At 38.4% G+C, this 24,674-nt stretch overlaps 1 pseudogene; it reads right to left on the bottom strand.

Annotated features, from left to right (window-relative positions):
* Nucleotides 1-1,564: 1,564 nt before the first annotated feature.
* LOC149820112 (protein NLP3-like) lies at nt 1,565-24,674 on the bottom strand (annotated as a pseudogene).

Here is a 24,674-nt window from a genome sequence, read left to right as displayed (position 1 = left end):
GGGTGCTTCGGGTCGGTGATGGGGGTGTGTGCTCCTCATGTTGTCCATGGTGTGCACCATTGAGATCAGACTGAGGCTGCTGTCGTGTGGGAGCCAAGCAGCGCAGAGGGCCGGCGTGGCTCCTTCGTCTCTCTCTCTCTCTCTCTCTCTCTCTCTCTCTCTCTCTCTCTCTCTCTCTCTCTCTCTCTCTCTCAATGCCAAGATCGGGAGCTCTGTTTTCCTTGATTGGCATGATGGGAACCTCTTCTCTTGTTTGGCATTTTGGGGTTGTCGATTTGAGCATTTGGGCATGTCGCAATACTGTGCTTCTTCAATTAAAAAATTTGTTTTGGCTTTTGGGTGCATGATTAAAATGAGGGCTGCTATTTGTTTAAGTGAATGAGACTATTTTGTTTACATATATTGGTTGAACTCACTGTTTGATGGTTTTTTTATTTTATTTTTGCATGTATATAATGGCCATAAGATTGGTAGGACACTGGTTTCCTGGAATTTAACGTTCCGTGCGGAGGACATGCTTGCTTTAATGATTTTCTATTTGAAATCATTTGTTCATTAGTTTTGTTTATTCCTAATAAAGAGTTAAGGTAACAATGGATGATATGGTCAGTGGATGCGAGATTTTAGTAAATCTTGCGATATTTGTCACTATGATTCTATGATAAAAAAACGTAAGAACCAACTCTTTTAACACATTTTTTGATGTGTATATAGAATTTTGTAATATATATATCTTCAAAAGGTTAAAACGGTTGACTTTTTACACATTATAAAATCCTATATACACATCGAATAAATTTGTTATAAGAGTGGGTTCTTATATTTTTTTTTATCATGGAGATCATGGTTAGATTTGCCAAAAAACACATTTAAAGATTATTTTGATAGGACAGTGCAACGGTTACACCTATATATATATATATATAGCGCTCTAAGAGAACCTACTCCCACCTAGTAGAAATCATAGGTGTGTGTTGTATCTTCTCAGTCAGGCTTCATAGATGTGTTCAACATAGTTTCTTTGATAGGAATCATGCCTTGGGTCATGTTTTTTAGACATAAAATAAGACTTTTTTAATCATGAAATTTTGGTACATTGTGGGCTGTTGATTTTTTAATGTCTTAAAAAAGTTACATAAACATCACAATAACATGATCCAAAACCTTTTTCTACCTAAAAATGCATGTAGATTATAAGGTTTAATCAACAAAAAAACTCGAGAATTTTGAAAAACCAAAGCTTCTACCAAGTGGGAGTAGATGCACCCAGAGCACCATATATATATCGGCAGGCCTCCATGTTGGTGCAGTAAACATCCACAGAAGACTTACAGAATAAATCAGTTATAGTATTGGTCTAAACAAGAAGAGATGTTACAAGAGAAATGCATACAAAAGTAAAAACATATTCTAAGACGGCTTTGTACAAGAGAAAGATGATTGCTCATATGCCTCAGTCATAAGATAACGAGATGAAGCTTAAAAGCAGAAGACACTACATGCAGCATTTTCTATTTCTCCTTGACTAACTACAGCAAAACTACAAGAAAATCTCAAAATTCTATCAAGTTAATCCTCCTGAGCTTTCACAAGAGCTACCCAAGTTGGGAACCATGCCATTGACCAGCAGCCTGATCACACGCCTGCCACATGATTTTGAGATGTCGACACATTCCTAAAAGTCATCCTCACATGCAAGCAATACCCATTCCTGATCATCATCCAGATACTTGACACCAAAAGTGCCCACTTGAAATTTCAGTCGTTTTGCCACCTCTTCCTTCAGTTCGATCAAGCTTAACAAGGAGGGCAGACGAAACCTTATGAGATCCTCCTTATATGTTGCCTTCACTGCCACAATCTCTTGACAAGTTTCACTTCTTACAACACTATCAGGCATTCTGTTCATGGTAGAACATGGTTCTCCAGGTATGGAACCATGGAAATTTACCCCCTCATGAGGTCGAAGGCCTATTCGCTAAGTCAGGTGCTTGAACATTTGTTGGGCTATTTTGACTTGACCCATGAGAAGCAGCAGTCTCTATGCTATGCTCACCTGACCCATTCCTACTTTTTGATCCAGGAGGGTGCTTATCAAGTTCTGGCTGGGTACCACTATAGTCATCTTCCGCTGTCCGTTTTTCTGGATTCTCGCTTTCAGCAATGATTTTTTCAAGCACTGCATCACTTTCAGGCAGGGTATCTCTTTCGTTGGTGCTTCTAAACTTGTGGGGCTCAAAAGTGGGGAAATTTTGTTTATGCTCCAAATTTTGGGATGATGAACAAGATCCCACAGACATTTGAAGTGGTGATGTAAGAGAGGTCAGATTGAAAGCACCTTGTGCAACTTGGACAGATTCAATCACACGTTGCAACTTAGAGATGGACCTGTTCACCTTCTTGATTTTGCGGGATGGCCACCGACTGATGCCATGATGCCTACAGATACGCTTCATGGTAGTAGGACAAACTGCAGTGAACACAAATATGAATTTGATTTTATTGGGACAACTTTTGACCCAACGTATCTATGTTGTTACTTGCATACAATTAGTTTTTCCAAGGAAAACATTGTAAAGTTGGTAGCATATAGCAAGAACCAAACATTCAAGAAGGGAACTATATCCAAAATGCATCTAGAAGACGCACAACCTGTAATGCCATTATCTACACATGATAGATCTATCAAAGCAGGCCTGAGAAATAACTAATCAACTTGCTATCATTTATAAGAAGCTAAAAGCAATAAAAGCCTAGTATGACTTCCAAAGTATCAAGCAACTTTCCTAGAAAAAAACCTGGGTTTTCCATATATAAAATTAACATGATAAATATTCATCCACAACTGAAGTGGTCGACAATGGAAATAATGGCAGCATTGGAAGCCCAAGACACATTTGTATTCTGGGAAACTGATGGTCCATCCTTTGTAATTAGAGGCATCATTATGCTAGAAATATTAAATAAAAATAAAACTTGGATCGTGATATGTCCTTTATGGTATGGTCGTATAGTTTAAATAAGAAATTATTATTCCTGGGTTGGTTATGAGTAGAGAGATTGATCTTGGAATTTATGAAATTTATCATTCTTTTGCCTCAAACTACAGAATGCAGGTTGAAATGATCACAAAAACAACATCTAGCTCTTGTAAACAATTAAATGCATAATAAGTTACTCTCTATGTTAAATAGAGAGAGTCCAAATTAATAAATTACATCCAAGTCCAATATTTAATAACTTTTCAAATAACCTCCAAAACTAAGAAGATTTAACTTTAAACCACCTACTCTCAACACTCCCCCTCAAGCTGGAGCATAGATATCAATCATGTTCAGCTTGTCACAACATTTTGAGAAATTTGGTCTAGCAAGAGGTTTTGTAAACATATCTGCAACTTGATCTTCTGACTTAAGATATTTGGTATTGATATGTCCAGCTTGGACCATATCTCTTACATAGTGACAATCAACCTCAATGTGCTTTGTTCTCTCATGAAAGACCGGATTGTTTGCTATATATGTTGCAGCCTTGTTATCACACATCATGGTCATAGGAGATGAAACCTTCACCTGAAGATCATGAAGAACAGTACGAATCCACATCATTTCAGCAGCTGTTTGGGCCATAGCCCGATATTCTGATTCTGCACTTGACCTAGAAACCACATTTTGTTTCTTACTTCTCCATGAGATCAAGTTGTCTCCCAAAAACACACAGAATCCTGTGGTAGATTTTCTATCCACTACAGATCCTGCATAGTCAGCATCGGAATAGGCCACTATCTCCAGAGTTCCACCTTTCCTGAACAATAACCCCTTTCCAGGAGAAGATTTTAGATATCTGAGAATCATAATAGCTGCATTCCAGTGTACCTCAGTTGGTTTGTCCATAAAATGGCTAACCTTGCTTACTGCTAAAGCAATATCCGGTCTGGTCACAGTCACATACAATAGCTTCCCTACTAGGGAGCGATAGCTTTTGCTATCAACCGTTTTTGACGCTTCTTCAAACAACTGAACTTTATGGTCCATGGGAATATTTGCTGGTTTGGCTCCTAACATTCCTGTTTCCTTTAATAAGTCAAGAACATATTTCCGTTGAGACAGAACCATCCCTTCACGGCTCCTGGCAACTTCTATACCCAGAAAATACCTCAGTGAACCAAGGTCTTTTGTAACAAAATGTTTTTGAAGATGAGCCTTTGTGGCTTCAATGGCTTTCACATCATCTCCTGTAAGAATAATGTCATCCACATATACCACCATAACAACTATGTCAGAGCTAGTTTTCTTGATAAATAGTGTATGATCGGCTGCTGACCTATTAAAGCCAAAGCGTGACATCACTTCAAACAACTTTTGAAACCATGCGCGAGGACTCTGTTTCAAACCATAAATCGCCTTTCTCAATCTACACACTTTCTGACACTCCCCCTCAACCTCGAATCCTGGAGGTTGTTGCATGTAAACAGTCTCAGATAGATCCCCATATAGAAACGCATTCTTCACATCTAATTGGTACAAACTCCAACCATGTTGAACAGCTACTGAGAGAACAAGACGAATCGTACCCATCCGTGCAACAGGGGAAAAAGTTTCAAACAAATCAATTCCATATGTCTGAGTATACCCTTTTGCTACTAATCTGGCCTTGTACCTTTCAATAGAACCATCAGATTTGTACTTTATTGTATATACCCATTTACATCCAACAATGTCAGCATCTGTTGGGGAATCAACTAGATCCCATGTATGCTGAGATACTAAAGCATCCATTTCTTCTTGCATAGCCAGTTTTCATCGCTTATCAAGTTCTGCCTGCCGATAGTTCAGTGGAATAGTTTCAGCAGATAAGGCTGAAATAAAAGACTTCATCTGATTTCCAATTCTGACATTGGAGACAAAATGAGATATGGGATATAAGGTACATTGTCGTGTTCCCTTTCGTAGAGCAATAGGCATGTTATCATCATCATGAAGATCACTATTGTCAGTAGAACTTACCTCAGGGGAAGAAGAAGATGAAGGTTCTTGCGGAGATGGAGCTCTACACACATATACCAATGGAGGATTATGAAATCTGGAAGCGAATGAAGTTTGGTTCGGTAGTGAGGGCACAGACTCCAACGGAAAAGGAGGTATAGGTAAAGGAAAAGACTCAGCTGGATCAACCTGCAGTGGAGAACCGGTACTGGAGTAATATGGAGTGGATTCCAAGAAAGATACATCCGCACTGACATACTCTCGGCGAGAAATAGGATCATAACATCGATATCCTTTTTGATTTTTGGGATAACCTATGAATATGCATTTTGTAGCTTGAGCAGCTAATTTATCACGGTCAGGGCCAAGTTTGTGTACAAAACAAACACATCCAAATATTTTGGGTGAAAACGAAAAGAGTGGGGCATTAGGTTTTAGGATATGAAATGGAATTTGATCGCCCACAGAAGACGAAGGCATGCGGTTGATCAGATAGCAAGCAGTGGTAATCGCATCACCCCAGTATAACGCAGGAACATTGGATTGAATCATAATAGTCCTGGCAACATCAAGCAAGTGCCGATGTTTTCGCTCAGCCACACCATTTTGTTGAGAAGAATAGGCACAGGAAGTTTGGGGTTGGATGTCATTATCTTGGTAAAATTGTAACAGACCTTTTGATTTAAACTCGAGAGCATTATCAGTGCGAACAATCTTGACAATAGATTCAAACTGAGTTTTTATTTCAAGAATTAAGGATTGAATAATACGTGGAACTTCAGATCGTTCCTTTATTAAAAACACCCATGACAACTTAGAAAAATCATCAACAATAACCAAATAGTAACGACACTGAGTCCTAGTAGGAATCTTACTAGGACCCCATACATCTGCATGAAGAAGTTCAAAAACTTTATTACTAGATTGACTCTGACTTGAAGAGAACGAGCTTCGATGATGCTTGCCCAGTTGACAAGCTTCACACTGAAATGATGTGGTGGAAGGAATTTGAGGAAAGACTGAACGAAGCTTTGACAATGAAGGATGGCCCAGACGACGATGCCACTGAACAGGACTAGATGAATGTTCCACGACAGCATGAACATTACCCATTGGATGATGTAGGTAGTAAACTCCATTTGCTTCATAGCCTCCACCAATCTTCTTCCCCGTCAGCAAATCCTGAAAATGACACCCCATCGGATCAAATATTACTCTACAGTTTTGTTCTTTTATAAGGCAACTAACAGAGAGTAAACTTAGAGGAAAGTTTGGAGCATGAAGAACATTTTGCAACTGTAATGAGGAGGATATAGAAATATTGCCCTGACCAACAACAGGGGAGGAACTCCCATCGGCTAATGAGACTCCTCGATGAGCATTAATATCCTTTAGATCTGAAAAAACAAGAGAATTTCCACACAAATGTCTGGATGCACCGGAGTCAATAATCCACTTACTGTTTGTTGGATGTAGGTGATTTCCTGTTGAATAGGCAACACCAGCTGCAGGAGGGATGGAACTCACAGAACGAAGGGCTATCAGCTCATCATATTCAGCACGACTGAGGGTGATACTACTGTCACCAGCAGAGATATTTTCCTGTACCTTTGTTGCCTCAAGAGTAGTAACATTTGCTTTAGGAGCATAAGAATTTGATGATGAAGAGGTTGGCCTGCCATGTTTATCCCAGCACCGATCTTCTAAATGTCCAGATTTTCTACAGAATGTGCATTGAAGCTTTCCTCTGCCTCCTATACCTCGTCCACGACCTCGTCCTCTGATATTCTGAATATTTCCACGCCCATAACCAGAGGAGGCAACTAGAGCAGATGACTGGGTCACAGGCTGTGATTGTGGAAGAGATATCGCAAGTCTACTAAGGCGATTATATGCATCAGCAAGAGTAGGTACATCTGATCCAGTCAACATTTGGACTTTTGCAACAGAAAATTCTGAAGATAAACCTGTAAGAAACCGAGCAACCATAGTCTGTTCTTGATGATCTTTCTGCTTCGAGCAACAAAGAGGCCTATGAGCATTGAGTCTTTCAAACGCAGCTTTTACTGATGCATAATACTGGGCCAAGGTCTGATCTCCCTGCTGTAAATTATATATCTCTTGTTCGACTTGCAGGATACGACTCACATTGGTCTCTTGTGAATACGTATCTCTAAGATTGTCCCACATCTGCTTGGCTGTATTATAATAAATTAAACCATCTGCAATGTGGGTTTCAACACTATTCATGATCCATGACATAACTATGTCATTATCTTCATCCCAGGTAGCATATTTTCCCAATTTTTTAGTGGGTTCTTCTTCCAGCAAGATATGCTTTCTACGATGTCCAGATACTGACATCATGAACGTTCTGGACCACCTGGCATAGTTAGTTTCATTTAACCTTACAGAGGATCCATACGAAAAGGGATTGACAAATGCCTTATACTCTCCAACATGTTCCAATTTGGAATCACATTTCGAACTTTCAGCCATACTGAAGATATACTTATATTTCAGCAAACAAAAACTGGAGAGACTTCAACCAATACAGGGGATAGCGTGTGTTACATTCACACGACAACCAACAGTTGTTCACACACACAAAACCACGACAATAAGAATCCACAGCCCACAACAAAGTTACTTTCTCAACACAGTTTCCACGACATTAGTGAACAGCAGCCCATACACATGAGCAATAGTTCCAAAATATAATTTTTCGTCAGCACATCATGAAGTCACGACCAACACAACTCTGTATATGCATAAATTGAATCATACCAAAGGCTGTTCCCAGACATATAGGGCTCGACAGTCATATCTTAATCACCAGCACAGCACAACAAGTTCAATTGTTGTTTCTCCCAAATAGCAGGAAGTCACGACAAGAAATAAACAAATATCGACCAGAAGATTGCCGGAAATCACAGCAACAGGAATCACAGCAATAGGAAATCACGGCAAGGAATCACGGCAGGGATTCACGGTACCAGGGAATCATGGCAACAGGGAGATCACGGCAACAGAGAATCATAAACAAAAAAAAACAGGAACCTAGAGGCACGCATCCTGTTCCTTAGATCTGATGACAGATCTGGGCCATGACCTTGGTCAAATCCCAGATCTGTTATCAGATCTTACACAGAAATCACAAGCAGCTAACCTGAAGAAAAAAATTCTTCGTTGGTGCAGGGAGAAACTCGGCAACAGTTTAATCACGATCGAGTAAGATCCCACGATCGATGCTCTGATACCATGTAGAATGATATAGGATGTTGTACCGAACCCTGGTTAGAGAGAGAGAGAGAGGAGGAAGGGAGAGAGAGAGAGAGAGAGACGGCAGCACATAAAGAGAAAACTTAATTCACTTTATCGACATTAGGGCTCTCTCTATGTTAAATAGAGAGAGTCCAAATTAATAAATTACATCCAAGTCCAATATTTAATAACTTTTCAAATAACCTCCAAAACTAAGAAGATTTAACTTTAAACCACCTACTCTCAACATATATATATATATAGAGAGAGAGAGATATGTATACATGTATATGTATCTCTATGGATATATATATATATATATATGTATAGATTTATTTATTTATTTTCCAAATACCAAAAAAGGGTATTTCTGTAATTTCCCATTTTACGCATATTCTATTTGTTTTTCTTTTTATTCTTTTTCTTTTTTATTTTATTTGTTTTTCCTTGGTTTGCGCCACCTAGGGGCCCCAATAGAGACGTTGGGGCCCCCAACGGTCACAAATGTATATAAACAACTCCTTTGGGAGCCCCCCTTGTGGCTTCTTTTGATGTATATAAATAGGGGTGTTTCACCTTGTAATTCTTCAAGCTTTTATTATTTTTGCTAATATATTGTGGCATTTCATGCCTTTGTGCATGTTCGTATTGTTTTATGCCTTTGTGCATATTAGTGCAAGTGTTCTTTGAGTGCCTTTGTGCACATCTCTTGTGAGGGTTTAGTGCTTGTATGCGTATTGTCTCATTGAAGACAATTTTACATGGTATCAGAGCTTGGTTAAAGATTAAAGATCGTGTGTTTCTTCGTTTTTTAGGTACCTCAAAAAATGTGCCTTTGGCTTCTTGGAGATTGAAGTAGGGGCTTCTCTTCCTTCATTATTTTAGAAGGGCCTTATGACAATCTTATTGCGGTACGTATTTCTTCTTTCATCTTTCTTCTCTAATGGGTGAAAAAGAGTTTCATTTTTCTCTTGGATTTAAACTCAATGGTTCCAACTATCATGTTTGGGCCAGAAATATGGAGGCTCACATAAAAGGGAAAGGTCTTTGGGGGTACGTGCAAGGCACAATCTCGGAACCGAAACCAAAAATCACCTTGATGGAGAAAGGTGAAATTAAGATCCTTAAAGGGAAAAAAAGAGCCAAAGCCCTTGAGGAATATTCGAAAAAGCATGATAAATGAGAAATGACGAATTTCAAAATATTGTCTTTGTTTTTTTCTTCCGTTGAGACCAAAATCAACGCAAATATTATCAAATTTAAAAAGGCTTCTCAAGCATGGGAATATCTTGAGAAAATGTATACTTCTAGGGACTTGTCCCATAAATATTATCTTCAAAAGAAGTCCTAACTCTTCTTCAAGGCAAAATGACCATTAGAGAATATTTCGCCGAACTTTCTTCCATTTGGGATGAGCTTGCTATGCTCGAACCAAAATGGAGTGGAGAGGTGATTGAACTTCGTCACAAACAATTAGAAGAAGATCGATTCTTCAATTTTTTTAATAGGCTAAGGCCCGAATTTGAGCAAATAAGGTCTTCTCTTTTGTCTTCTTTCACTCCTTCTCTTGAGGATGTTCTCACCAAATTAAATAGAGAAGAAACCCGTATGGGTATAAGTAAGCAAGGATCTAATGTGCTTGCAGTTCCATCCAATTTCGAAGACAACGATAGGGTCAATGCAGTGTTTAGACCTAGAAACAATTTAAGAACCCATCGTCCCCCTCATTTTAAAAATCAAAATCAAGGAGGAAATGGTGGACAAGGTGAAAAAAATTATTTGCCATTTTTGTAAAGAACTGGAGCATATCAAACCCGTTTGTCCCAAGTGGAAGAAGTTGTTAGTCATGGCCACCACTTCTCAGCCGCAAAAGGAGGAGACCTCTTCAAGTGGAGCTCTTTCTCTAAACCAAATTGTGGAGGCTCTTCAACCTCTTCTCAAGGGAGCCGTTGTATCTTCCTTCTCTCCTCCAGGTCAAACTTCTTGGCTTTTGGATTCAGGTGCGTCTTTTCATATGTCCCCAAACATGTATTCTCTTTCTGAATATTCAAAAAATAGTTCTCCATCTTTTGTTTCTACTGCGGATGGGACTTCTCTTGAAATTAAAGGAGTTGAGAATTTTGAAACTCAAAACTTTTTCATTCCCAAAATTAGATTTATACCAAAATTAAACTTGAACCTTCTCTCTGTTTCTCAACTCTCGGACCATGAATGTGATATTAAATTTTTCTCTGATAAATGTTTAATACAGGATCGTCGGTCTGAAAAATTAATTGGGGAAGGCTCTAGGAAGGGGGGCTTATATTATATGGACTCTCTTCAAGTTCCTAAAAATTTTTTTTTTAATGTTGTCCAACATAAAAATATAAATGTTTGGCACAAAAGACTTAGTCATCCCAATATCACTAAGTTATCTTATTAAATTTTGCTAAAAAAATTTGTAAAGATACACTCTCTTATAATGATTGCATTCTTGGAAAAATGAGAAGTATCCCCTTTGAACAAAGATTTATGTTTACTTTTAAACCTTTCGAAATTGTTCATTCGGATGTTTGGGGACCGGCACCTGTAGTTTCAAAATGAGGGTTTGCCTATTATGTGATTTTTTTGGATGATTTTTCTAGGTACTCTTGGATATATTTTCTTAGACATAAGCATGAAGTTTTTGCATGCTTTAAATCATATCATGTGATGATCAAAAATCAGTTTAATAGCGACTTAAAGATATTTAGAACTGATTCCGGAGGAGAGTATCTCTCAAATGAATTCAAGAAGTATCTTGAAGATAGTGGTATTGTTCATCAAAGGTCATATCCTAAAACTCCTCAACAAAATGGGTTGGTCGAAAGAAAACATAGGCATATCATTGAAACCACTTGAACTCTTCTTATAGCTCAAAATATTTCAAAAAGTTTTTGGGCCGAAGCGGCTCTTGCATTTTTCTATCTTATCAATTGTTTACCATCTAGAAATTTGGGTAAAATCTCTCCTTTTGAAACACTATATAAAAGGAAACCAGATTATAACAGATTGTGAATTTTTTGTTGCAAATGTTTTGTTCTTACAGATAAGAAGGACAAACTTTCACCTAAAGTTATTCCCTGTGGTTTTCTTGGATATTTCAAGACTAAAAAGGCTTTCGTTGTTACGATTTTAAAAATGATAAGTTATATGTTTCAAGAAATGTGACGTTTTTGGAAAATGAGAGTGGTTTTGAAAAGAATGATTCTCATTACGAAAATGTTGACTATTTTTTCTTATTTGACCTACTATCTAGTAATGATGATATGTCTAGTGATGATGAAATATCATCAAACCATGATAGTGATAATAAAGTAGACATTAATAACTTCAACTCACCTAGTGTTCAAGAGGATAGGACATCAAATGATCCTATAACCTATTCACGTACATATAGAAGTACTTTTAGGAGTGTAATTGAGCAATATAGTGATTTTATTCCCTCACATGATCACAAACGATCTGAAAGAAATAGAAAGCCTCCAACAAGGTTTGTCGCTTTTGACTCTTTTTCACCTAAGTATAGAGCTTGTCTTAGTGCCATTCATTCTTCTTTGAACCAAGGAATTTTGAGGAAGCCAAAAAATGCGTAGAAATGGCAAGAAGCTATATAAAATGAACTCAAAGCTCTTAGGAAAGCTAACACATGGGAATTTCAAACTCTCCCATTTGGAAAGAAAACTATAGATTGTCGTTGGGTGTTTAAAGTTAAGACTAAGAGCGATGGATCTCTTGAGAGGTATAAAGCTTGTTTAGTCGCGAAAGGGTATGGTCAAGAATATGGAATTGACTATAAAGAGATATTTGCACCTGTAGCACGGATGGTTATAGTCAGATGTCTTATCATTATTGCGTCTATTAAAAAATGAAATATTTTTCAAATAGATGTCAAAAATGCTTTTTTGAATGGTGACCTTAATGAAGAAGTTTATATGGATGCTACTCTAGGTATGAAAATTCCTAAAGATAAAGTTCTCCATCTTTACAAAGCTCTTTATGGATTGAAACAGGCTCCCAAAGCCTGGTATGACAGATTTAATAATGTAATGTTAGAAAATGGTTTTTCTTCATGTCATACAGATATTGTATTATTTACTAGAAAATCTGATGCAGGAATTGTTATATTATTATTAGATGTTGATATGTTAATAACAGGTGATGATGTCAAAGGAGTCAAGAACATTAAATCTGTCTTGACTTCGAAATTTGAAATGTCATACTTAGGTTTTCTGACATATTTCTTAGGGATTGAGGTTGCTTACTTTCAACGTGGTTATTTTCTATCTCAAACTAAACTTGCTTATGAGATTATTATCAGATCAGGAATCTCATATGACAAAATTTATGAAACTCCTGAAATAGTGGGCTCAAAAATGAAGATTGATAACGGGATTCCTCTAACTGATCATACTCCTTACAGGCAACTGGTAGGCTCACTAATGTATCTTAGCATCACCAGGCCCGATATATCACATGCAATTCACATTGCATGTCACTTCCAAAATGCTCCTACATCGGTTCACATGAATGCAGTTTTTCGCATCATCAGATACTTAAAGGGAACTGCAAATAAGGGAGTATTTTTGTCCTCATCTTCAGAATTAAATTTAATTGCTTATAGTGACTCTAATTGGGGAGGTGACCCTAATAATCGTCACTCCACCACCGGTTTCTGTGTCTTTTTAAGAGAATCATTAGTCTCTTGAAAGTGTAAGAAGCAACAAAAAGTTTTTATGTCCTCCACTAAAGCTAAATATAGAGCCATGACATCCACAACCATGGAAATTGTATGAATTCGGCGTCTTCTAGAAGATATGGGTGTTTGTATTAAAGAGCCAACAAAGTTATGCTGCGACAATAAAAGTGCAATATATATTGCCAAGAATCACACTTTTCATGAGCGCACAAAGCATATCGAGATGGACTGACACTATGTCAAAGAAGAATACTTAAAGAAGGTTATTGATCTCCCGTATGTAACGTCTGAGTACCAACTGGCCGACTTCTTCACTAAGGCACTTTGTTCGCCTAGATTTCACTTCCTTCTTGGCAAACTTGCGGCCATCACACCGTAAGTTTGAGGGGGGTGTTAAAATATAATCCTTAAATCTCGTTGTATATATATATATATATATATATATATATATATATATATATATATATATATATATATATATATATATATATATATATATATATATATATATTTATTTATTTATTTTCTAAATACCCAAAAAGGGTATTTTTGTAATTTCTCATTTTACGCATATTCCATTTGGAATATGCTTGTACTTTTTATTTTTATTCTTTTTCTTTTTTCTTTTATTTGTTTTTCCTTGGTTTGCGCCACCTAGGGGGAGGGGGGCAATAGAGTCGTTGGGGGCTCCCAACGACTCCTTTGGGAGCTCCCCTTTTTGCTTCTTTTGATGTATATAAATAGGGGTGTTCCCTATGTCACATGGGTGGGTGCGGCAAATATATATATATATATATATATATATATATATATATATATATATATATATATATATATATATATATATATATATGCAAGGGAAGGGTCGAGCTGATGAGTTGTGGAGCTTGATTTAGAGTTTTTGCCCTTGCAGAAAGGGAAGTCCGGGGACTCCCCCTCGGCGCGGGTCCCGTTGTCGAGAATCAGAACACGCAGGGGCCTTCCCCCTGCCAATCTGATCATGCGGGTGGCAGGGGCGAAACTCCCTTGCCTGATAGAGTACAAAGAGGCAGGAGCGCCTGCCAAAAATCAGAAACGACAGGGGCTTCGCCCCTGCCTACATAAGACCGAGGGGCAGGGCAACACCCCTGCCTGACATGAATAGAGAGGCAGGGCGACTGCCCTGCCTATCGGATGGTCCAAATGGCAGGGGCGCACTCGAGCTAAGAGGAGGCAAGGGCGAACTGACGAGGTCCGAAGAGGGAAAGAGGGGGGGTGCTCATCACCCTCCCTCCTGGCAGAACCAGAGCCACCATGGTCTGTCGACCAAGAAAGGAAGAGTAGAGAGGGAGGCAGGACCTCGCTCCTGCCTACTAAGAGGGCACGGAGGCAAGCTGACGAAGGCAAAAGGGAGGCATGGGACTTCGCCCCTGTTGGTCGAAAGACCAAGAGGTCTAAACACAGGCGGCAGGGGCCAATGTCCCTGCCGACCCGTCGAAAAACAGGAGACAGGGCCAATTGATCAAGCACAGGCGGTAGGGAGCATCACCCCTGTCGGCCTGCCAGAAAACAAAGTCAGGAGCAGAAGCCCCTGCCGATCGATCGAACACAGGCGGCAGGGGGTGTCGCCCCTGCAGACCTGCCGAAAAAAAGAAAAGGAGACGAAGAAGACAAAGATGAAGAAGAAGAAGAGGACAGCCATAAGGGAGAGGGGGGTTACCTGTCCGAAAGTCGCTGGCATCAAGCGGCCTCCGACGAGGCTGCAGGTGAAGGGAGCAACGAGGGGGCGAGTGAGTAAACAGTGGTCGGACGGGGGGTTTCGGCTGAGTCGGGTGCCGACGTCAAGTGGCCGAAACACGAGCAGGAAAAGAGGGCGAAAGGGAAAAGGGGAGGCAGGAGGTCGGCGACCTCCTGTCGACATCTCTAGCGAGAGAGGAGAGAGTCGAGAAGAGGAAGATGGCGGCGGGATGGGAGCCGAGGAGGTGGGTGTCAGGGTTTACCAGAGGGGAGCGAGAAGAGGCAGGGTGTTGGTTGAGGCCACTGGCGTTGGCTGAGGATGCCAGAGAGGGAGGAAGATCGGGATGGCCAGTGCTCGAGGGGTGGCCGACGGCTTCGGTCGCCGATGGCTGCTTAGAAAATGGGAGACAACGGGAGGCGGAGAGGAGAGAGAGTGGCGAGGGGTTTTGCCCCTCGCCCCTCTCAACCTGCGTCTTTTAAAGACACAAGCTCGAAGGTTCGGGAACCCGGGTCGTGGGTCCGGGTCCGATACAGCAGACCAACCTCGGCACGTGTCCAACATGATTTTTTTTAAGGGTTTTATATCCTCCCTCCCTTAAGAGAATTTCATCTATGAAATTTCACACGAAGGTTATCTGTAGAGATCATGGTTTATGTTTATCGTTATAGACAAGGATATACAACATGCATGTATCCAAGTATATAAGCTTTTAAAGTAATCAAGACAACTCATAATGAATTTCTGAAAGAAAATATTTTTAAGCTAAAGGTCGATCTCAACACGATTTATACATGAAAACTTTACCTGGCAAAATCTGTACTGAGTCACAGAAAGTCTTAACCTAAGACAGTTAGAATCTATATCCACTATTCTTTTACTTGTTTGGTCACAGAATAATATCCACGGCTTATGTATTTTATTATTATCAGGTCATCGCTTGTTGCCCTTACCATTTCTAACAGTCTCTTTGTCCTGAATAACATCCACTTATTCTCATTTCTCAAGGCCTTGCGCGGCCAGTTACCTTTCGTCATAACTTCGCTTAAGGTATCATTCTTTCCCCAGAAGACCCAAACATAACATCATATCAAGATCAAAAATCAATAAGGATCTAATTTTCTAATCATGCTACAACAGAAAAGTCGAATCTATAGATTCAAAGCTGACTATCTCAAACAATCTCAGAAGATCATCACAACTCACCATAACTCTCTATGTAATCAAAATTCACAAGTTCCACGCCAGATCGCCTGGTCTGGAAAATGTACGACCTCATAAGGAATTACCGCCCTAGATAGTATACCTGGTCTTGGACAATACACTTCCTCACAAGAATTTATCGTCTTTGCGGCTACCCGCTCTTGGACAGTGTTCTTTCTCACAGAGATCTACCGCTCTAGTCGGATTACCTGATCTTGATCATACATACCCTCACAGAGAATCCTTTGAGAATCAAGTCCTCAACAAATATCATATTCAGTGATACACGCATCAATACAATTGATCGCTCTCGAGGTCGGTAGCCACTAACACGGGCACAAGCATGTACACCCTCAATAGGCATTGCATCACTTCATATGGTACTTCAATCATAATATTACACAAATAACCAATAAAGTTCTATGAACCATAGTTCACTATTGAACATAAACATTTATCGCATGCATACATAATTTCAAATCACGTGGCATTATATCATACAGAAGCATATTATTATACGCATCATATCGCCACATAGAACATTTTATTTCTTAAATTAAACCTTGAAGCATGTGTCAACACGAGTTTTATTCGTACTTGAACATACATATATCATAATATGAATCAACTAAACCTCAAGATATGTAACTCCTACGTAGCTTGAGTTATGCACACAGGATTCAAGTCATATATACATTTAAGACAATTCAGATCATTGCAGTGTTTTCATGTGCATTTACAATCTTTACATATAATAAATCAAATCACATTCGACCATTCCAGCGTGAAACACACGCACATACCTCCTAAATCATTTAGTTAGATATACATAATACACATCGATCATGCTATACAGATATAATCACTTAGACAATCATAATGCAATCATTTGTAATAAAACTATGTAGGCGTGATATATCATTCAAAAAACTAATCGTTTGTAGTCGTGAGGTGACATTCACCTAAATAGTCCAAACTAATCATTTATCAACGTGATATATCATCCACCTAATAAGTCAGAACTAATCATTCGTAGGCATGATATATCATTCACCTATATGCTAACATAAGCATCACAATCATAATAATCTCAGGAGCACAAAATTCATACACAATTTCATCGAACGACATCTAAGCAGAAACATATTTCTTTAATTAAAATAAATATAAAACAATTTAAATAGTAATACTTACAGTGCGATGCAGATGCCGGATGATCAAGAATTATTGTTTTCCCTGTCGCTCTGATACCAAGTTGTAACGCTCCAAAAATCCTGGACTTGAAACTTTTTTATGAAAAGGTTAAAAGCTTTGAAATCAATTATTTATCAGAATTTGAAATAGAAGTTCAGCGGAAAATCATTTTTTGAAATAGCAAGTCTCTGGACCTTGGGTGCATTACAGCGCAAACTTTCTCTTACAAACAAATTTGCAACTCGATATATTTATTGAAATAAGAAGAAACGGAGTTTTGATAACACAGTTTTAATAATTCAGAGTTTAATAAAAAAAAAGATTTTTAAAGTAACTTTATACCAAATTTACTAAAATGTCCTCACAAGCGAAGCGTTGAAGAAAGAGTCTCATATTGATCTCATCGCGCCATCGTAAAACTGAAACACCACCTGCCTATAAAATGGGTCAGTTTCGCAAAAACCAGTAGGGGTGCAAAAGACAAAAAGAAACAAAGACTGCAATAAACAAGATAATTATTAAACTAAACAGGAGAAGCAAAACTAGCAGAGCTAATCATACATGTTGTCAAGTATTGCAAGCAAAACTCAAATAAAGCAAGTAGCTAAATACGAGAGCAGTAACGAACAAAGTGCTAAACAAGCAAAATAAGCAATTATAGCAGTCCAACTGATTCTACAGGTAGAGAGTAACTAACTCCATCAAGCAGACAAGCATAGTAAGCAGAGTAACTGAATAAGATAAGCATTCATAACAGAGCTCACAATGCATGTAATTACCACTGAATTCTTCAGTCCACCGACAAGTAACTACATTAATCATAAAGTGCAAGTCATTGCACAACAAGCAGTTTATAAGCTACAGGCGATAAACAATCACACGACAACAGTTATATATTAATCACAAGATATAAACAACTTATAAGACAAGCAGTTACATTAGTTCTAGTTGTAAACAGCTCGTAATCTACGAACTGTTTACATCTTATGACTAATATGGTTGCTTACAACTCGTAATCTGCGAACTGTTTACAACTAGGACTAATGTAGTTGTTTATCTTATAAGTTACTTATATCTTGTGATTAATATGTAACTGTTGTTGTGTGATTGCTTATGACATGTAGCTTATAAACTGTTTGTTGTGCAATGGTTTGCACCTTATGATTAATGTAGTTACTTGCCGGTGGATTAAAGAATTCAGTGATAATTGCATGCATTGTGAGCTCCATTATGAATGTTTATCTTATTCAGTTACTCCGCTTACTATGTTTGACTGCTTGGTGAAGTTAATTAGTCTCTACTTGTAGAATCAGTTGGACTGCTATAGTTGTTTATTTTGCTTATTTAGCACTTTATTCGTTACTGCTCTCGTATTTAGCTACTTATTTTATTTAAGATTTGCTTGCAATACTTGACAGCATGTATGATTAGCTCTGTTAGTTTTGCTTCTTCTATTTAGTTTAGGAATTATCTTGCTTATTGCAATCTTTATTCATTCTTGTCTTTTGCACCTCTACTGGTTTTCGGGAAACTGACTCATTTTATAGGCAGGTGGTGTTTCGATTTTGCGATGGCATGATGATATCAAGATGAGACTCTTTCCCTAACGTTTTACTCATGAGAATATTTTGATAAATTTGATATAAAATTACTTTAAAAATCTCGCTTTTGATTAAACTCTGAATTATTAAAACTGTGTTATCAAAACTTTGTTTCTTCTTATTTTAATAAATATATTGATTTGCAAATTTGTTTATGAGAGAAAGTTTGCGCTGTAATGCGCCCAAGGTCCAAGGACTTGCTATTTCAAAAAATGAATTTTCGTTAAACCTCTATTTCAAACTTTGATAAATGATCGATTCCAAAGCTTTCAACCTTTTCATAAAAAGTTTCAAGTTCAGGATTTTTGGGGCGTTACATGATCAATAACAACCCTCAAGCTATGACAACACTTTTTCATAGTAGTTAAAAGAGATTCCAATAAAGACTGTTGTTCCCCAATATCCTTGCAGTTAGGGGGCAAAAAGAACTCCAAAATATAGTCATCATTTCCGGTATATTCACTCTTCAAATAAATGGCGAAAGAACCAACCAACCCAAACATTCGTGCATAATGTACAAGGGGATATTCAGTTTTGCTGAATTGTGTAATATCACATGAAAAACTTGGTGCATGTGTCGCAAATGCCCTACCAGGCACACCATGTCCCTTTTTTAAATGTTGTTCTGCACAAGCATCTCTAAATCCCCACATATGAGCATCAACAACATAGAATGCTACATCAGTTGTTGACATGCAGATCTGTCCCATGCAACTTCCATCAAAGTTTGCACAGCTCTTCTTTGAGCCACCACCATGAGCTATTATAACACTATGATGCCTGCAGGGAACCCATGTCTGAGCTAGCGGCAACTTGTGTGTCTCACAAATTACTGTTATTATCTCCAATATTTCAGCCAGGGCAGCTTGATGACCTTCATTGTATATCTGAAATGGAAGTGGAGATCATATAATACAGTCACACGCCAATCCACAACACAATGCACTAAAAAACTGAAATCACACCAAATCCACCTGCATTTGTGGATGATCCAGCACTTCAGAACTTTTCAGATTCACTGCCTGCAGTAGGTTTAAAGAAGTAACAAACCATAATACAAATTCAATGAATGCATATGAATCAAACTCGATTAAAAAAAAAGAACCCTCACATGGACTAATTTTATACATGAATTTCCAAGAAACAAACAAGATCCAATCTGACAATCTCACAAAAATAGGCTGGTATCCAATAGCCCAACCAAAAAAAATCATTATAGATCACTGCAAATACATACCACAAATTTGGCACAGATGAGTGGATTATGTATATTGAGACATTTTCAGCTAGATCAGACAGTAGATAAATTTGTCATGGGTTATTTAGCACCATCAAATGTCTCAGATGTTGAAAGCCATTTTTCTGACCTACACAGAATGGTGAAACCTCGGGGATCTCTCTCTCTCTCTCTCTCTCTCTCTCTCTCTCTCTCTCTCTCTCTCTCTCTATCTATATATATATATATATATATATATATATATATATATATATATATATATATATATATATATAGATAGAGAGAGAGAGAGAGGGAAACTGAACTATGTGAACCCTGAATTACATGAACTTCACCTGAACCTATATCACATGGATACAGCTGAAGATACGGGGATACAGCCTTTTTTATGAAGCTTTCAATGTAACTAATATACAAGGGAATATGGAACGACAGTCAAAAATGGAGTATCTGTGTGACATAGACCTGAACTGGGCATCTCCAACACCTCTTTTGCAAATCTGACCCAGTAGATGTGTTTGAAACGGTCCACTTGCGAGGAATTGACTGTTGGATGTTGAAAAAACATAACTTTTAGATAATTAAATATTTATAAAATATTCTCAGCCATTGATTTTCAAGCCCGAAAAACTTCTGCTTACATGTCGTAATCAAATGATCTAAGAACCAGTCCCTATAAAGCCAAGCATGTAGATCACATCTGTATGGTTAGATTTAAAAAACAAAAAAACCCGTGAAAATCTCAGTTTATACAAAATTTCACATATTTGTAGTTGACACAGTTGAGTATATATACATGTATATATATATATAAAGAGAGAGAAGAACATGCAAAATGGGCTGATATGGGTTTTTTACTTTTTGCAATTTTGACCTCGTAGATGTGTACGGCATATCCGATTTGCTAGGAATTGATCCAAGAGCCTCGAAAATTTACGAAGATTTTGGGCCATTGATTTTTCAAACCCTATGAAAATCTATCCACGATGATCCAAGGGCTGATTCCTATGAAATCAACCATGTACAGATCTCTATGGTCAGTATTAAAAAGAAAGAAAAACCCATTTTGCATATCTCATTTTGTAGATGCCACACACACACACACACACACACACACACACACACACACACATATATATATATATATATAGAGAGAGAGAGAGAGAGAGACTGGCAGGTGTGCACCAGATAATTTGTGCACTCATTGTGCATCTGCATCAGGGTCAAAAACATCTCTCACCTAATCCAACCCCATGGATGTGTTAAGCATAGTTTGTTTGGTAGGAATCAAACTTTGGATTGTGCTTTACGAAAAAAAAAAGCCTTTTTTTATGTTGTGAAATTTTGAAAATCATGAGCTGTTTGACACTTGAAAATTTTTCTTGCACATTGCAATCATATGCCAATACTTGTTTTTTATTAAACAAACCAAGTAGATCACATCCGTGGAGCTGGATTGAGTGATAGAGATGTTTTCGGCCCTGGTGCACAATGAGTGCACACATTATCTGGTGCACATCTGCCAACTCATACATACATACATATATAGCAGGAGAGAGAGATGGGGGGTAGTTTTCTTAAGGAGCTTATTATTCTTATCTTACAAAGTGAGCAACTATTTTGGAGAAGGATCAAGTTGTGAATTCTCAAAACTGTTATACCTGAATACTAATAATCATTTATTCATGGTAAGAATTAGAAAGTTTCCACTGATCACAAGTCCAGAGAAATACAACAAAAACTAGATGAACGACAAACACACATTCACAGGGAGTGCTTCCTGCAAGGTATTGTTAATGATAATTCATTAAGATTGTGGAGATGAAACATTTTAGGGCATCCCATAGAAACATCATGACAAAAATCCTAAATGGTTCAACATACCTGCCTCTCTAACATGAAAAAAGTACCTCGGTTAACAAGAGGAGTATGTTTAGTGATTCACACCCACATAGGCAACGAGAAGTATCAAAATTACTGTTGTAAAGATGGATAAGATTTGAAGCCTTTGTTGTTGGTCTTGACAGCTCATTAGCTTACAACTAACTGTGTCTTTTGTGTTGGACATGCTTCCCACATGCACAATAACAATATACAGATTTGTTCTTGGTGTGTGTCAATGCAACATAAGTTAATCTTGTTAAATTCCAAAAGTCCAAGATATGCAAACACATTGCCAATTAAAGAAGTTGATCGACTTGATAAAATGTTATTCTTCAACTGTTATTATTTTCTTGAGTGAAACATCATGGAGATCTATAGGTTTGAACATCAGCATGCTGCTGGAAATGGAGACAACAGCAAATGTTTAAGTTTTTGTATTTATCCATGTCAAAGAGTACAATAATTATATGCATCTTGATTATTGTATTGTGTCAAATAGAGGGTGCTAGTTTAAATATAATAAACAACCCAAATGAGGAGATATGGGATGGTTCCTCTCAAAACAAGGTTTGTTTCTCACTTATTCATTTTCTTCACCTTCTTCTTCCTTTCCATATCAACATGCAAGCAAGAAACATCAAACTTTCTGTTGTAAAGTACAACTTTTTCATTTATCTTCTTATTAAGCTCCTTAAGAAGAGCGATATTAAGCCTTCACAACTGCCTCTAATGGATAAGCCACATAGTCAGGGACCTCACCACAAAGCTTGGGGAAGATGAAAACCAATAATGTCTTCGGACTTTCCAGTTCTTGTTGAACCACCTACTCATTCACTTTCTAATGCCCAGTAGACCACCATGCAATATCTCCCCTGCTCCATCCTCATCAAACTTGGCCCCTATGAACTCATTTCTTTATTAGGGTTTCAGATACACTGGAGAGGTGTATACACCTCACCTACTCGATGGGATATTCATTCTTAGATCCATAAAGTAGGAAAACATTAACCTTCATATTTCCTTTTCTCTTCCATTCCTTATTTTAGTTGAAGAGTTCTGTAGGAGAGATAATTCTGATGCCCATAGTTTGGAAGAAGGTAACCAGGTGCAAGTTGAGTTCAAGAGGAGAAGCACATTAAGATGATTTTGAAAAAAGTGAAAGGTTTGCCAACGAAAAGCAATGATTGGTGGCATGAAAGATCTGTCACGCTGAAATATAAACTTAGTAAGATTTCTTTCTATTGCTGTTAAACTGATCCTTCTTTGCTGTACTAGGTCACTACTTGTCAGTGTTCACCTACTTCTAATAAAGAATCTTATCATTCTCAAAAGAAAGGAAAAAAACACTTTGTCATGGTATCAAAGCAGAGAACATTAAGGCAGCTATAAGTCTCGTACTTTGCGGCCCCCATATTTGTCCTCTTTTCAACTTTAATCTATCATACCATTTTTCTTCTACCTTTTCCAATTGTTCTCATTTTATGTTCTCAGTCTTCCTCTTTTAAAGATCCAACCAGCTTTCATACTCCACCTTTCTTATTGCATTTTCTTTCTATTCTCACTTCCTCTAATTTCTTGATCTTCTTTAATCTTAACCTCATTTGAAAATCACATCTGAATATACATCCTAAACATTCAAAAAAAAACAATATACCTTACTGATGTTGAAGTCGATGGACTTGATTATGTTTCGTATGGTGCCTTTACAGAGAACTACAGAAGGGATCTTTCGGTCATTTAGCCAAGATTGTAACAGACAACCATATAGAGCTGACTTTAGATGTACAAAAACCAAGTGTCTTATCATTAAGAAATTGGCAACCTGCCTATCCTAAAGAAAACAAAAAACGGCAATCAGTAAGCCGTGACACTAATGAGATTCCATTGCCACAAAGAACTAGGCTCATGGTGAAAATGAAAGCCTGCAAATAGATCGAGCGTTTGTGTGCCTATGAACTAGCATACGACCAAGAGGTAATGCCATAGACCAACTAATCTAATCCCCATGTTGGTTAAAAACATGACCAAATTCAGGTTTAAAGCATTAGCATGATGAAAAACCTAGCAATCTTACAACTGTTTCAAACATAGAACACTATTCATCAACACATCAACCGATAAAGTACATCAAGCAATAGCCATCAATCAATTATACATGGAGAATTATGAACTTGGCAAAAAACCACAAATGAAACACCAAGCACCATTTCAATCTTTCAACGCGAAAAACTTAAAAACGAACCTCGGGAGTTTTGCAGACTCTGTCGACCTCGGGGGTGTAATTGATCTTCATGGAGGTCATGATGATCTCGATCACGCCCACGCACGACTGCCCGGACGGCTTGAACACCGGCAGCGCCAGCGATCAGCGGACGTCGTAGTGCAGGGCGTGGCCCAACCTGGGGTACTCCTCGCTGCTGTAGTACTGGACATTGGGCGTCCACTCCGGCATCTTCTGCCTGAAAACCCGGCCAGGGAGGCCGATCCCGTTCTCATCTGCACTGTCGTCAGCGACAGAAAACTGGTACGAGACGGAGACCGTCCGGTAATTCAAGAGGCAGGGGCTCTGCGGGTCGAGAACGAAGGGCTGGCCGGAGGTGGTGAGGACGCAGCGGCTGCCGCTCTTGACCGGAGCCCAGACCTGAACCAGAGAGTGCCGCTCCGCCGACTGCTTGAAGTAGTAACGCAGAGCCTCTCTTTGAACACTGTCGACTTGTCCTCCATGGATTCGGGGGGTCGGGGGATCAGCCAATTGGATTGTGGTGGTGGTGGTGATTGCTCGCCGGATTCCGAAGGCTGGTTCTCGGAAAAAAGCTCCCAGGAAGGAGGGCTGGGAACGGTTCGGTGATCGCCGCGGCCATCGCCACCGAAATCG

Source organism: Nuphar pumila, chromosome 12, assembly GCF_984573655.1.
Source record: "Nuphar pumila chromosome 12, dmNupPumi1.hap1.1, whole genome shotgun sequence".
Classification (NCBI taxonomy): domain Eukaryota; kingdom Viridiplantae; phylum Streptophyta; class Magnoliopsida; order Nymphaeales; family Nymphaeaceae; genus Nuphar; species Nuphar pumila.
This window is presented reverse-complemented; position numbering and strand designations above follow the sequence as displayed.